At 37.2% G+C, this 16,742-nt stretch overlaps 1 protein-coding gene across 1 annotated transcript in view; it reads left to right on the forward strand.

The window, feature by feature from the left end:
• twist2.S (twist family bHLH transcription factor 2 S homeolog) overlaps positions 1–7,591 on the forward strand; it is a 52,442-nt gene extending 44,851 nt beyond the window's left edge. Inside the window, exon 2 of the mRNA XM_018250117.2 lies at positions 5,957–7,591. The gene's annotated coding sequence lies outside the window, so the exon portion shown is untranslated. The remainder of the gene's footprint in view (positions 1–5,956) is intronic.
• Positions 7,592–16,742: the final 9,151 nt, after the last annotated feature.

Raw genomic sequence — 16,742 nt, forward strand, 5'->3', positions numbered from 1 at the left:
ATATGTGTACTGTATATTGTGAGCGGGACCCTAAGCTCAGTAAGTGACCGCAGCACAGAGCATGTGCAGTGAATCAGCAGAAAAGAAGATGGGGAGCTACTGGGGCATCTTTGAAGACACAGATCTTTATTGCTAAAGGGCTGTGGTTGCCTTGGTCTACTTCTTTAGTTAAGCTTTAGTTCTCCTTTAAGAAACAATACATTGGAGCATACTGCCTCCATATCTTTCCTAAAAGTGTAGCAAATAATACTTCTCTTAAAGCACTTCTCTTACAATGTTCATTTAACCTGCACTTTATATACACTCAGCACAATTTATAGAATGCTTGATAGTTGTATAGAAATCAACTGTACATTTTCCAGGATATATCAGGATAGGTCATATATACTATAAAAGGAGCAGATTAGCAATGGATCATTATGGTTTGACCTACTGTATAAAGATCAATTTATAACAGTTTTTGGATTTATTGAATTTAGTGCAAATCAAAAGGAATATTTATTAATGGATCTAGCACTGACTGACTAGGAAAGCTTGATATTAGTCAATATTGATACTGATATAAATCAACAGGAAAATGAAAAAGTAATGCTGCCCATGTCCTTCTATTAGTTAAGACATTTAAGATCAATTGTTTTTTTTGGGAGTTTTTCTGAGATAAAGAATACCTGAAAACTCAGATAATGACAAATGTTGATCTAATTGGTCAAATAGGACAACTGGAAAAATTCAGAGCAAGTTCATGAATCTGCACAACTGACTGCACAACAATATAGCTGATATGATAGCTAATATGGAGAGCGCTGTTAGGTACCACACTGCGATAAAAACAGGATAAAAAACAGGATTGGTAGCAAGAGACTATTGGCATAATAATGTATAAGTCGGGTGTAACAGATCCTTTGGCTAATGTAAGATATGGCCAGTAAATAAAATTGCAATACTGCCTCACACAGACTATTGGGACCATTTATTAACATTCATATTTTTTTCTTTTCCCCAAATCATATTTTTTACCGCTACAAATCGTATACTAATTACTCTAAACCATGAAATCATAATTTATAAAATAAAAAAGCATGAAAAAACAATAATACGGAACTTTGCCATCTAAAAGCTGTCCAGTTCATATACCGTAGAAGTCATTGCTTGCTGTCCTTAACCAATTGTACTGTTTTTCTTTAATTGGGCTTTTGGAGTTTTTTCACGGTTTTTTTTTTTGTGCTACTGTTTGTATGACAATGAGGTTTTCATTGTCTTATTCCGATCATTCTGCATTTTTGTTTTTATTTGTGTTTATTGTATTCAGATTTTTTAATGGATGACACGGCATTGGTGGTTTTAGTTTATTTGTTATTTTAAAAACCTCTATAACCACTAAAATGAGTCTGTTGATAAAATGGCCTTGCAGGGGCAAATTTACTAAAGGGCGAAGTGACTAACGCAGGCGAAAATTTTTGGTACTTCCCAGATTTACTAACAGTCGCTGGCGTAACTTCGCTAGTGAAGGAGATAGACTCTAGCGGTACTGCGCTCCCTAACACCTGTCGAATTTGCGCTCTGGCGAATGGACATAACTACACAAATTCTCTAAGATGCAGATTTTACTGAACGTTACCTATTGTGCCAGACTTGCCTTCACCACATCAGACCAGGCAAAATGCAATAGATTACATAGGAGTTCATAAAAAAAATAGTTCTCAAAATAGTCCCAAAAAACGCTGGCATCTTTTCCTTTTTTCAAGGTGATAGGCTTCAAAAGAGTATAAAAATTTTTGGGGTAACCACTTTCCCCCTACATATCCTAACATATGGCACATAAACTATACACTGGGCTCATGTGTAGGGCAATATAACAACTCTATTCTCTTTTATTAAGGTTTCATTGGGCCTGTGTAATGTAATGTATTTGCTGCAACACATATGTCCATTGAACTTTAACTTCCTGCCATATGCAAATTAGACAACGCTAGTGTAACTTCGCTTTGCTTGGTGCAATAACGCTAGCGCAACTTCGCCAGCATTCAACGCCCTGGACGCAACTTCGGATTTTAGTGAATTTGCGTTGTCCTATGCCTGGCGAAGTGTTGCACTGTGAGCGAAGCCATCGCTGGCGAATTTTCAGAGGTTAGTAAATTTGCCCCTATATCTCATGCGAGATTCAATGGCATCTGTCTGTCACTGTAGATAGGGTTGCCACCTGGCCCGTCAAAAATTATGGTTGATCCCAATGTTATTAATAGGGAAAAAAGATAAATATATAGGAAGGCCGGTAGTAAGGTGGCAACCCTATCTATACAAAAGGGGCAGATTTCAGCCTTTAAAATGCACTTGGGATGAAATTTGCCCCATGTAACATTGCACTTAATTTTGCACATGATTGGTACCAGGTACATGTCTGTCTCATGCACCATTTTTGGCAGTTGATGAATAAGACCATTTTAATATGGTTCATATAAATGTACTCATCTTGGATGTTGAGTTTTGGAACTTATGTACAGTAACCACATATCATATGTGTCAGGATTCCCCCCCCCACACACACACTTCTTTTATAATTCCATACAAAATTTGCAAATTACAGTTCATTCTTCTGAAACCAGATTAGACAAGTCCACTGCTTTTTCTATCGTGCCTTGGCCACTATTAATGCAACACAAACTAATAGAGTAAAAAGTAAATAGTCTTTTTGGTGTTTCGTCCTCAGTTCCCCCTCTCTTTCTTAAAATCCTTGACAAAAAGCTCACACCCTGCTCCCCTTTTCACAGGTGATGACTAATTAATTCGATCACCTGGACTCACTTTCCGGCCTGAGTGAACACTGCCCCTATTATTCTTCACGTCAGATTTGTCTCAGAATTCTGGGAGAAATAAACTACAGGTGCTACTACAGATTAGACGTAAATGTCACCTAAAATAATGAATAAATAAGAACACAGCATATAGTGTAATAACACAACTATGTGAACTGCATTTATTTAAAAGATGGTTTGCTGATTTTTTTTGTCTTGATCTTTGACAGATTGGCTACTTGATGTCTCAGAATTGCAAACTAGATATAAAGGTCACATCCCTCTGCATTGGAGCCCTTGCTTCTTCACATTTATTTCTCCCATGGGCCATATTTTATTGCACTTTGAACCTTGCACTACCTTTAGTAAAGAGCTGTAGTATATACTGGACCCTTTGGGAAAGCTCCTCGTTCTTACAATGGATGAGCGGATTTTTAGCTATAAGCAGCCATGGAAAACAAAATGTAGAATAAAACTGTAGATTTAGCACCCAGTGACCCCAAGAAGTGGTCTGTTAACCCTGCAGTGTTACAGAATGCCAGGATTGATTTGGTTAATATTATGAATATAGTCCTGTTGATATTAAGGGAGCAAATACTGAACATTTGTGTATATACAATTAATTTTAATAGGATACATTTCATCCATAAATTCAGTATGCACCATCCCCTGAGACTGGAATACAACCTCTAAATACACACACAAAGCATATGGTTCAAAGCCGTATTACAAGACTGTAAATGTTAGCCAAATCTTGAAAGGGTCAGGAACATAGCTTTGGGAACTCAGCAATAAACAGACATTTCTTAATTCCTTAAATCTTTTGTGTTTACAAGTCAACGCTCCCACCCTTATATGTTTGGAACCGATAATTAACTCTTTGTCCTTCTCAGGAGATCTGCAAATATTAATGGATCAAATACACATTCACATGGTTAGCAGCAGAAATCCATCAGAAGCACAATTATTAGGAGCACATTTTATATTTAAGTTCATACAGGTATGGGACCTCTAATTTAGAACTCTGGGGACCTGGGGTTTTCTGGACAATGGATCTTTCTGTAATTTGGATCTTCATGCCTTAAGTCTACCTGAAAATAAAGTAAACATTAAATAAACCCAATAGACTGATTTTGCTTCCGATAAGGATTAAGTATTGTTGGGAACAAGTACAAGGTACTGCTTTATTATTACAGAGAAAAAGGAAATCATTTCTAAAAATTTGGATTACAGTATTTGGATAAAATGGAGCCTATGGGAGATGACCTTGCCATAATTTGGAGCTTTCGGGATAATGGATTTCCGGATAATATGTCCCATACCTTTATATATAATGACCATGAGATAAAATATATACTACTTCTACTCAAAGGCAGCCTGCCTTTAAATGCTAAATTGACACGCATGTAAATTGCATGCCAAAATGAGCTGCTAATTGAAGTCCCACAGCAGTTAGCAAGGAACCATTTATATAGATTTAGGGGATATGCATTAAACTCCGAAAAATTCATGATTTTTTTTCAATTTAAAATCAGACTTTTAAAAAAATCAAAATTTTTTTTGGAATGTATTAAACCCCGAGGATGGAAAAGTTTTTATCTGAAAATCCGGCATCTCAGACCTGTCGAGGTTTCATATAAGTCAATGGGAGAAGTCCCAATGATTTTTTGATGTGCGCTGGGTTTTGCACTTTGCCCTATCTCAAGGCCAATAATATAGGGCATCACTGACTATCCCGCACCCTGCATATGTTATTCATAAACGTCCCAGGTCTAAATATGGGTGTACTGATCTCCAGGATTTAATTCCCATTTGTAATGTCCGAAAACAATTTAGACCACTCTCTCTTCAAAACAAACTTGGAAATGACTTCAATAAAAATGTGTTTGCCTCATTCTTAATCCAAAAAAAAATTTTTGGCAGAAACTGAGCCTGAGAGACAAGCAGAATTCAGATGAGTTTCCACTTGTTTATTCCAATGGCTATTGCTAAGAAACATTGGCCTAATTTTTAAGCTATATAAATTGCCTGGTGTTGTACATTGATTATAGCTGCAAATTGTTAAAAGAAAGAAAGGGAAGGACAGGAAAGGTAACGAAGGAGAAGAAAGAAATGGAAAGGAAGGGAAGAAAAGAAAGGGGAAGGAAGGATCACCACATTCAAATATGGCAGCCTGTATGCTCCCTAACTTGCTCAATTGAAAGAGGGGGCATGCCTGCGTGCAGTGGCATATCTAGAAGTTAATGTACAGCCCCCAAAATTTGCAGGGGTTCTGCTGTTTTACAAATATATGTTGAAATTACTCATTAAGTATGGCCTTGTGGGGCCCACTATACTTCCTGGGACCCCCTGCAGTCACAGGGTCTGCTTCCTCTGTAGTTACGCCCCTTCCTGTGTGCTTCCCCAGCCGACGTGAATTCAGCACTGACAAATTCATGGGATGAAGGCAGGTTTGATCTGTGGCAATCTTTAAATATTCTGGGCAGGGTGCACAGTGCAGAAAACATGCAGATTGCTATAGTATTTATTTCGCATTGCACTACTGACTCAGGACTTTTTCATGCTGTATGATACTTGTGAATAACATCACAACTGCCTGCTTGCCTTGCCTGCAGTTTTTAAACATTCTTGAAAGAGCGACCACTTCAAAGACACATCTTCATTATTTCCTTATGTATGATTTGTTCTCTATTCCTACAGCTTGTAAATTTGCTACAGCAGGATTCTGTCTTTTACATGTTAGGGTGTTACTTGATGGCTTGAGTGGTAGTAATGAATGAAAATTGACATATGGACAATATTCAAAATGACACCTATTTTAATAGTAAGGGGCCAGAATAGTTTTAGTTTCGCATTTGGAACAGGGTCTTGAAATTGAGGGGTCATTACAGGCAAGATATACAGGCAAGATGTTTGTATGTTCTCCCTGTATCTGCTTGATTTCCTACAGGTGCTCAAGTGTCCTCCCAGACTCCAAACACTTACAAGAAAGTTATTAGGTTCCTGATAAAAGTGCCCATAGTGTCATCTGTGAACCATCCAGGGTTTACCGTACTTGGTCCATGACACAGAGACAAACAAACCAACTTCAAAACATAACAATAATTGAATAAAATGTGTCAAAAGTGTCTCTAAACATTCATTGTGCTATTTTGTCTCCACAGACTTTTCAAGAGTGGATTCCAAAAGGACTGCTAGAAATGGTTTACTCCTCTGCTTTGTGGCTCCACAGTCTGATGTTCTAACCCAACAAGATGGAAGATTATCTAAAGTGATAAGAATCTCAAAACATCGTCAGATGGAATACTTCCGATAACAAGACACCAAAAACAGTTGAATATTCCTAAGACACAATCTTAGTATAAGCACAAACAATACTTTATCAAGTGTGCGAGTCTCATCAAGAGCATGGATATTTAACCTCGTAACTTGTCTAAAACCCTGTGGAGATTATTTATTCAGGAAAAGCTGAAGACCATGCAGATAATGATTGATTTTTGTTTCTTCTTTTTTTTCCTTGGTCTATCATGACCAGCCTTATCACTTCCAATTTGCTATGCACTTCTAAATCCAGGCACTTTGTTTGTAGGACAAGCTGGCATACCTATTGCCCATTTTTTCCCCTGCTAATATTAAATGTGTTCTTAAGTTGCAGCTTTCTTAGATATAATTGCTTCCATATCACAGTAATGTTAAGCGAGTTGCCAAATTTAAGTGCAAAATACATGGTCAGACCCCAGGATGCAATGGCACCTTCTTCCGTAGGGAACAGACATTTTTTTTTGTATGTCATTTCATGCATTGCTTTTAGATATGACACAAGCAGAGTAATCTCTTTTAAACCAAACTAAGTAACGCTCTAAAATGAAATGCCCCTGTACTCAAAGGCATACTAACCCATATATAATTAGTCATAAAGAATTAGCCATAATTCAGGTCTCTTGGAAAGATATGTTCTAGGATTGCAAAACTATACATTGGGTTAATGTAGCGGTAGCTGAAAATCCAAAGATGTAACTTCGAGGGGGCATAAATTGAGCATCATGGCACAAGGAGGATACAAAGACTATGGATCAAGTGACAGGGCTGACTGGGGGCAAATGAACAGGGTTGAATGGGTGTTCTGTGTAAAAGTCAGCATGAGTTATCTGTGAAAATCGTTTAAGTACTGTTTCTGGAAGATGTAAATATGAAAATATATACTGAGCTCAATGACTCGTATCCTCAGGTGTGACTCATTGCATGGAGTGTATTTTATTGGTTGAAGGGATTGAGGTCTGTGAGCCCTCGATAACCCTTTATTATGTGTCTCACTTATAATTAACTTCTAGAGAACATGGTGAAAATACCATAAGAGAACTCATGAGTTTTAGCTGAAAATTTAAGGTGCTGACAGTGTGGGAATTGGGTATTAGGTCACTGCCTTTATTTTTCAAAGCCATTAATATTATTACATTCTCTGCATTGGTGCATTTAGAAACCTTGTTTGAAAATGTAAACCTGTAGTTTCCCCTCAACTTTACCATGAATATGCCAAATCATCTTGCCACAAGAGGGCCATGACCACTGTATTCTAAAGACAGACCCACAAAGGAGACAGTGGAACTCCTAATATGTTCCTTATAATAACATGTTGGAACACAGGATAACAATTAAATATCCAAAACGACCAGTTGTGGCTCCTACCCAAAAAGAACCCGTTGTAAACTGACATGGGGCAATATTGGGCTACTATTTGAATTTTTCATGCTTAAATGTAAGAGTGGAACCTCAAAGACAAATAAATGGAATAACAATCACTCATGCTCACTCTTGCATTGCTGGTGGGAGACATGAATTTTGCTTTGTAAATTGAATATTGATTATTGTATAGTCTTTTGTAGTGTGTTCTAAAGGAAGTGAAATGGAGAACTGTAAGAATACAGAAGAATTTATGGATGTGGGGTCGAAAATCATAGCAATGAACCTATTTGCTTACAACAAACTAATTCATTTTCCGAATTTACATTGGGTGACCCAATGAGAGCGAAATTTTTGGTCTTGGGGATTTTATGAATGTTAAATTTGCCTTCACTAGGTTTAATGGAGCAATATTTATTGAGATACTGACACTGGGATGCATGGTTTATCATCGACCAAACCTGATATCCTGGCGATAACATTTTTTTCACTACAGTAGCCCATATTCCGTGGCCCAACTCACCCAAGAAGTTGTGTTATTGTTTCCATAGGTAAATGTAAGCAGCAAACTGATAAAGGATTCTTTAGTAATTTGGACCTAGAAGTTCAGGTTGCTGTACCAAAATAGGGCATGTTGGGATCAAAACTGTCATGATAACAAGATAAAGGTTACTTGCAAAAACATTATCAAGCAAATTCATTATCAAGACTGCAGTTCCTGTGTCTCCCAGTGGGCATATATATAAACATTTTAGCACAGACCCATTCAGTAATATTTCTGCAGTAGCATTATTACTAGAAGGAATGCCCTTTCATTTTTACATGAGGGGATGCTATTTCACAAAAATAAAGCCATCCCTTCACTTCTTTATTTTTGTGAAATAGCATCCCCTCAGCGGGGATGCAAGTGTTTTGAATCCCAGAACTTTCTTTTGCTCCTCTCCACTTCTGCATGCAAATAAAATGCAGAGGTAAAATAAAATATAGTTAACTATAGAGAAGATAAAAGGAGAGAAAAGATTGCTGGGAGAGTTATAGAGAGTGATAAAGAAGACGGGGACACCAGAGAGTGTTGTAGAGAAAAGGAGAGAAGAAGAAAATATGGGAAACAAAAATAGAAAATGAAGGTATTAAACAGCATAACAGAATAGTGAGAGTATATATATATATATATATATATATATATATATATATATATATATATATATATATATATATACACTATGTGAAATAATCTTGGGTTATATAGAATATATTGGGGTTGTGCTATGTTATGAAACACAATACATAGGCAAGGTGCTGTGTTTGCAGAATTGAATTGTCAGCCAAGAAAAGTCATAATGCACAATTTTCGCTTTGGGTTCCTTGCAGGTCACATACTTAATCTATGCATACTGGGCATTAAACTGTGCATTAGAAGGACATCCCAAAATGGAAATAGCAAAATGGTTTTGCATTAAATTGAGTGAAACCAGAAAGTATTGGGGTGTGAGGCTTATTATAACAAAGGGTGTGGCTTATGGTTGTGGGAGGGGCTTGTTTTAGCAATATATGTTGGGGATTGTATAACATTTTCCCTGCTTCAGCTTAACTTCTGTGTCTTAAAGGAATAGTTCAGTGTGAAACTAAAAACTGTATAAATAGATAGACTGTGCAAAATAAAAAATGTTTCTAATATAGTTAGTTAGCCAAAAATTTAATGTATAAAGGCTGGAGTGAACAGATGTCTAATAAAACAGCCAGAATCCAACTTCCTGCTTTTCAGCTCTATAACTCTGAGTTAGTCAGCGACTTGAAGGGGGGCCACATGGTACATTTCTGTTCAGTGAGTTTGTAATTGATCCTCAGCATTCAGCTCAGATTCAAAAGCAACAGATATGACCCATGTGGCCCCCCTTCAAGTCTCTGATTGGTTACTGCCTGGTAGCCAGGGTAACCAGTCAGTGTAAACCAAGAGAGCTGAAAAGCAGGAAGTAGTGTTGTAGCTGTTATATTACATATCCAGTCACTCCAGTCTTTATACATTACATATTTGCCTAACTAACTATATTAGAAACATTTTTTATTTTGCACAGCCTATCTATTTACCCAGTTTTTATTTTTACACTGAACAATTCCTTTAAGGGGCACTAAGACAAAAAATAGGACCTGCAGGTTGGGCGTATCTAATTTATTTTTCTTTAATGCAATGATCCCCAACCAGTGGCGTGTGAGCAACATGTTGCTCACTAACTCCTTGGATGTTGTTTCCAGTGGCCTCAAACCAAGTGCTTATTATTAAATTTCTGGCTTGGAGGCAAGTTTTGGTTGCATAAAAACCAGATGTACTGCAAAATTGAGCCTCCTGGAAGTCCACATAGGAGCTAACAAATGGCCAATCAAAGCACTTATTTGGCACCCCAAGAACATTTCTCGTGCTTGTGTTGTTCCCCAACTCCCTTTTCATCTGAATGTTGCTTACAGGTAAAAAAAAAAAAAAGGTTGTGGACCCCCTGCGTTAATGAAATCACTCAGATGCATGGATTCTCCGGTTGAGGACCCAAGGACTACAAGAATCACATCCATTTTGTGAAATGCTGGTACATAAAAAAATTACATTATCTGCGTTAACCTATTGATTTTTTTTGTTCTGTCTAAGTGATAAACAGTCAACTTAACCACCCTGATCATGGTTCCAGTGAAAATCTAGCTGTCTGATTCAAAAGCAATTTCAGTGCGTATCTTTAGGCAATGAAAATGGAAGTCTCAGGGCCAGAGGTTACACAATATAATTGTTCATTCATTGCTCATCTGATTTCCACTTCTGTTCATACACTACCAGTGGAGAGTTGATGTTCCCTATTTCCATCATTGACAAGAATGAGGAATTCCACCTACAGCATTCTCCAGCAGGTTTTATAGTTGACACGTTCTCACATTTTGGGTATTAAAGAAAGTTTTCTGACTAGTGCAGAGCTAAAGCAGTTCATAATGTTAACTATACTTTATTTTTAGGGATATTGTCTGCATTTGACACTGTCCAAAATGATTTTTTTCCCCAGGAAATATGTACCTGTATTTAAAACTAGTCAACTGCACTATGCAACTATAACTATGAATGCAAATCACAGCATCTTCTCTCACAGTCTAGGGTCGCCCTGGATAATGAATTTGCTATGTAATGTGGGGATGACGGTAAGGGGATCCACCAAACCCATAACTGATTTGTGAATCTCACATGAAATTCTGGCAAATACAAAACCAGATCTGAACACTAATTTTTATATACACACAACAGTGTGATCTCTTTGTAGTCACATTACATTAGGGGTTATTTCACTCTAGAGGACTGTGGCGATCTCTAACTCTTATAAATATACCCCTAGGAATCTGTGTTGTTTTGGCTTATGGGGTATATTTATCAAAGAGTGAAGTTAGAGATCACCACAGTCCGCTAGAGTGAAATTCTGCCACTCTCCATTCATTTCTATGGGATTTTTAAAAGAGTATTTATCAATGTGTGAAAGTTCATCCTTTGATAAATAAGCCTTTCAAAATTCCATAGAAATTAATAGAAAGTGGCAGAATTTCACTCTAACAGACTGTGGCGATCTTTAACTTCACTTAAAGGGGTTTATTAACTAAACTCCGTATGCAAAAATCATGATAAATTCATGATTATTTTTTTTAATAAAATCAGACTTTTAAAAAATCACGAATGTTTCGGAATTTATTAAACCCTGAGGATGGAAAAGTCTGAATCTGAGAATCCGGCATCTCAGACCTGTTGAGGTTGCATCTAAATCAATGGGAGAAGTCCCAGTGATTTTTTGACGTGCGCTGGGTTTTCGTGCAATACCCCGGGTTTTCGGGATTAAAAATCCGAAAAAATTTTGAAAATCTGATTTTTTTTCCCCGCAAAGCAAATTTTTAGGAGAATTTAATACTAAATAAGCGAAAAAAACCTGAGCGGATTTGATCGAAGTTTGTAGCAGAAGATATTGAGATAAAATTTTGAATTTGATAAATAACCCCTTAAATATACCTCTATCGATCAATTGAATATGAATTTTGCAAATACGATAGATTTGTCATGATCTCTTATTGATTCCCCGATTTAGTGTATCCCTAGTCAGAGTTGGAAATGGACTCCTAGGGCTCACTAGGAAATCTGACATTGACGGACTACTTTTACAACAAGTAAATGCTAAATGCATGAAGACTTGACGATGATAGAAACAAGAAATACTTAATGAAAATTGTTCTTAGGTTGGGACCCATTGGAAGATCCTCTGATACTCTGGCAAGCCAGTCCAACCCTGTCTCTATTTATGTGACTGGTTAATCATAATTCATATTACTATGTTTACGTAGGGATGTGAAAATCTTAGACACCCTTACACTTTACAGACAGGCACATCCCTAGTAATATGGACACCTCAGTGGGTCCTTGTGGGGACCTTGTGCTTATGTAACCCCTGCAGTTCACACAGTGTACACCAGATGGCACTGTGCCAGAGTATAAAAGGTTTAGGAACCATGTGCTCTGGGTCCATTGCTTTAGCCCATCCAAGCAGGCTGGAAGGGAATGGGTAGTGCTGACCCTAGGCGCCTTGGCCCTAGTAATTAGACAGCTATACTCGTTTTATAGATCGCTATAGGAGTGATAGAGAGGTTAATTAGTTGAGCAGCTCAAGGCTCCGCCGAGGAGATTAGAGGGATTAAGATCCCAGGGTATTACTGACCCAGAGTAAGGAACCAAGTGTTGAGATAGGGATGTCAGGAGTTCCCCTAGTCTGCCACTGGAAGATATCCTGAAAACTGGGCAATACCCATCGCATGTTGTCAACTTACTCTCTGCTGTATATTCCCTAGCCTGTGGGGATTCAGTCTATACGTGCTGTGAGTATATGCTTCCTTTATGCTGCTGTGTATGTTCTATACTCCATTGTGGATCAATGTGCTAAATGATCTATGTGCTATTGTTCAATAAATACTGTTCTTGGTTCAACTGTTAAAGAACTACTGGCGCCCATCATTGTGCTATCAATGTGGTTACAGTTACACTACACCCTTGCCTCCACCCCGCTGCGTGGGCTTACCCCTGAGAAAGAGAGCTCATCGGTGGTCTCAGCCCACCAAGGAAAGTAGCTAAACTGTCCTAGCACAAGTCAGTTTACTATAGCGCTACATTTATACAGGCTAAAGGCCTAATCGGGTGAATTGCATTACATATTTAAAAAGCTAAAAAAAACCTGTGATTGCTTTTTTGCCCTGGCAAGACCAAAATCATGGGACCCATCATGGGACTGATACCTTCCCAATCCCCCTTTCTGTAAATGTAAATGTCTGATTCCCTTTTAATCTACTGTTTGTACATACAGTAAGTTGTATTGTGATTCTCTTCTATTAAAAATGTAAAATAAATTCTATCTGCTGGCTCGTTGCTTAAATGATCTTAATCTTAAGATTTGTTTTTTTTCCCTCTTCACTCAGTAAGGAACATATTTATTCTATATCAAGAATATTTAAACTGCAAACTGATGTATCCTTTCTCCCCCCCCCCATTAACGGGTGCCCATTCTTTATCAAAACCTTAACTCTGTAGATTTTACAATACTTGCTGAGGCCTCATAACAAGCCAGGCTTATCATTTCCACTAACGGTTTGATTATCTGATATGATTGAAGGCTGTTTTATTACTGAAACTTGGGTTTCAATTCAGTTTGGTGTTTGGCCAAACCATTTTGCGGATGATTTGGCAGTGGATCACCTAAAAAAATGTGGATTATGTACATTGATAATACTTTTCTTTTGCAGAAGGCAAACCAATCTGATTACAAAGATGTGAATAAGAAATATTTTTTGCACAAGGCAAACCAATCTGACTACAGAGATGTGAATAAGAAATATTTGTCTGAAATTCTAGATAATATGATGTCAGTTAAGAGTGTACTGTAATGTAAACCATATTGCATATTCCCTGCTTCCCTCAATACAACCTGTATTAATCTGAGAGTTGTGTCCTCCAGGGGTCAGTTCTTTGTTATCAAGTAAGATTAAGGGGGTTATCAAAATCCGAATTTTTCAGATTTTTTAAATATAAAAAGTCTGACCAAACTAGAATCCACGACTTACCCTTATTTATCAATACAAAACAACAACAAAAAAATCGGATTGTCAGACGAAAACCAAAACTTTTTCAGAATTTTTCAGATTTGACTCATGAAAAGTTTGAGTTTTTCGTGAAATTGTCGAAAAAGCCCAAAATGTTTGGATTATTGTATGAAACCCAGCACAGAAATAATATCTTCAAATTGCAAATAGAATCTCTGTCATTGACTTCTACAGGACCTTGACAGGTTGAAGATGGAGTATTTTCGGATTTGGACTTTTTGCCGCCTTGGGATTTTATAGTAAGAAGTTTTTCAACCTTAGTGAATATTCACTGTTTAGTTTACCAAATTTTATTTGTACCAAGAAAATGTATAATAGGGGATGAATGAATTCATGAGCTGGGAGGACCAAGGAGAACCATGAATAGGACTAAATAGACAATAGCAACTGTACATAGTTAACAGAAAGGGGCTGATTTATTTATTTTCACTTTGATTTTGTTTCAGTGAATGAAAGTTTTATTAATGGGCAATTTTATCAAGGGTCGAATTTGAAAAACTTCGAAATTCGAATACAAAAAGACCAACCAAAATTAAATCAAAGGTTTTTTTTGCTGAGTAGGCCCGCTTTCTATCGAATAGGTCCATATTCGTTGAAATTCGAATCTAATATAACTTCACAATTGTGAGTGTCAACTTGTTCAAAATTGTGATTACCTGCAGGTTAGTGTTCAATACTGAACCAATATTATCAAAAAAATAACCAAAGAAAACCAGGGAAAGTAAGAAACTTTAGAGACCCTGTTCACTTCAAGCCAACCAGTTCAGATAAAGTTATAAATGCGGGAATAAAATGTAGCTTTTAATCTAATCTAAAAAACACATACACGCCATCACTAACGATACCAAACTAGACTTCATTAATTAATTGGTGAAGTCCGGGACCGTGACCGTGTTTCTTAATTTCCCTGGTTTTCTTTGTTTTTTTTTTTTTGATAATTCGAATCTAATGTAAGTTTTTCCCCCCAAAAAAATCTTAGATTGTTCAATTCACTTTCAATTTTTCAATTGACTCCAAATGGGTTCTAGGAGATCCCCCATAGGCTAAAACAGCAATTCGGCAGGTTTTAGATGGCGAATGGTCGAAGTCAAATTTTTAAAGAGGCAGTACATGATACATTTTTAAAAACGAATTTTCAAATTTGGACTATTCCCTAGTCGAATTACACAAAAATTAGCTGAAAATTTGAATTTTTTTTAAATTCGAATTTTCATTTCGACCTTTGATATATGTGCCCCTAAGTGTAGAAACCATAAAAAAATCTGATACAAAACCTCAGCATCTAAAATTTGGCAAGATCATGCAGAAGTCAGTGGGAGGTGTCCTTCAGAAATGTTTTCACTTCTAATAGCATGAAAATTCTTCTGAAAATGAGGATTTCTGATCTTTGCATTTGTATTTGTTCCATGTTTTTATTTATGCTTTTTGTATTTGTGTTTTTTAATAAAAAAGGGAACAGCTGAGCTTTTTAAAAAGGTACGTTTAGTCGAAGTTGAAAGAAACTAAAACTACACAAAAACAAATTTTGATAAATAACCCCCACAGGTAAGTGGGAAGGAAAACATTGAAAACAAAATTAGCATAGGATACTTGCAAGGGGCCGATTCACTAACTTCGAGTGAAGGATTCGAAGTAAAAAAACTTCAAATTTCGAAGTGTTTTTTGGGCTACTTCGACCATTGAATGGGCTACTACGACCTTCGACTACGACTAAGAATTCGAATCGAACTATTCGAACTAAAAATCGTTACACCATTCAACCATTCGATAGTCGAAGTACTGTCTCTTTAAGAAAAAACTTCGACCCCCTAGTTCGCCATATAAAAGCTACCGAACTCAATGTTAGCCTATGGGGAAGGTCCCCATAGGCTTGGCTAACTTTTTTTGATCGAAGGATATTTCTTCGATCGTTGGATTAAAATCCTTCGAATCGTTCGATTCGAAGGATTTTATCGTTCGATCAAAGGAATAATCCTTCGATCGTTCGATCGCACTATTTGCGCTAAAATCCTTCGACTTCGATATTCGAGGGATTTTAATTCCCAGTCGAATATCGAGCATTAATTAACCCTCGATATTCGACCCTTTGTGAATCGGCCCCTAAATCATCTTACTGGTTACTATTACAGAAAATTCTGAAATAAATAAAAATATCAGCTTTGAAACAATCAGTGTTATAGAGTTGTTGACTGTGCAGTGCTCAGCCTGGAAGTTGTAGTTCCTCAGTTTGGGGATTCATGCTGAACACCCCTGCATTAGATGATAATTAGACAAAAGAGAGTGGAACCCAGCTGTCTGGCTGCAGAGACTCGTCATGTAACTTGGGAATCAGTGAAGACCTGCAGGCAGATTGGCTAAGACTTCACTATGGTCCCCCAGAACAATCCCGGTGGCCTGGCACTGACACCATCTCTCAGTCGGCCTTTTAATCTCTGTTATAATATTTACCGCTTCAATTCAAAGCTGAAAAGGAAAAGCAATTCAGCAACAATAAACATCCACATCTTTTGTTTCAGCATCCAAATCAAAGGGCGTCCTAATTTTAGAATATTTTTCATTTGTAATAAACAAAATTACAGATCAGCAGCCAAAGCACTAAACAGAGTATCTGAACCGTTATTACTCAGTATTTCCTTTGACAGTCAGATCTTCGTGATAAAAAATCCTCATGCACGTTATACCTCCCAACATTTTGGAAACAGAAAGGGACAAAAAGATTTGATGGGCTCCGTCCACGGCCATTTGTGTGGCCACACCCCCGAATTACCACGTTCATTTTACAGAATTTGGCAGATTATGGAAGTCTGAACACATTGCTGTGGTTTTTATGTGTTATTACAGTTTTGCTAATGAAGGTGAATTTCCCTTTAAGATGCAAGTCACAGTTTTCCCAAGAGACCTGCTTATATTAAATTATTACAATTGTTTCTTTGCTTATCATAAATTGTTACAAAAGTATTTAAGTGCAACTGCCAGGTATTCTGGGCCAATTAAGTTTTAGAAACTTGGGGGCAGATTCACTAAAGGGCGAATTGTAGCCAGCGACTGCTTCACACACATCGCACCACTTCGTCATGCTCAAATTTCGCTAATTCACTAATACGCAAAGTTGCG

The sequence above is a fragment of the Xenopus laevis genome, chromosome 2S (genome assembly GCF_017654675.1).
Source record: "Xenopus laevis strain J_2021 chromosome 2S, Xenopus_laevis_v10.1, whole genome shotgun sequence".
NCBI lineage: Eukaryota > Metazoa > Chordata > Amphibia > Anura > Pipidae > Xenopus > Xenopus laevis.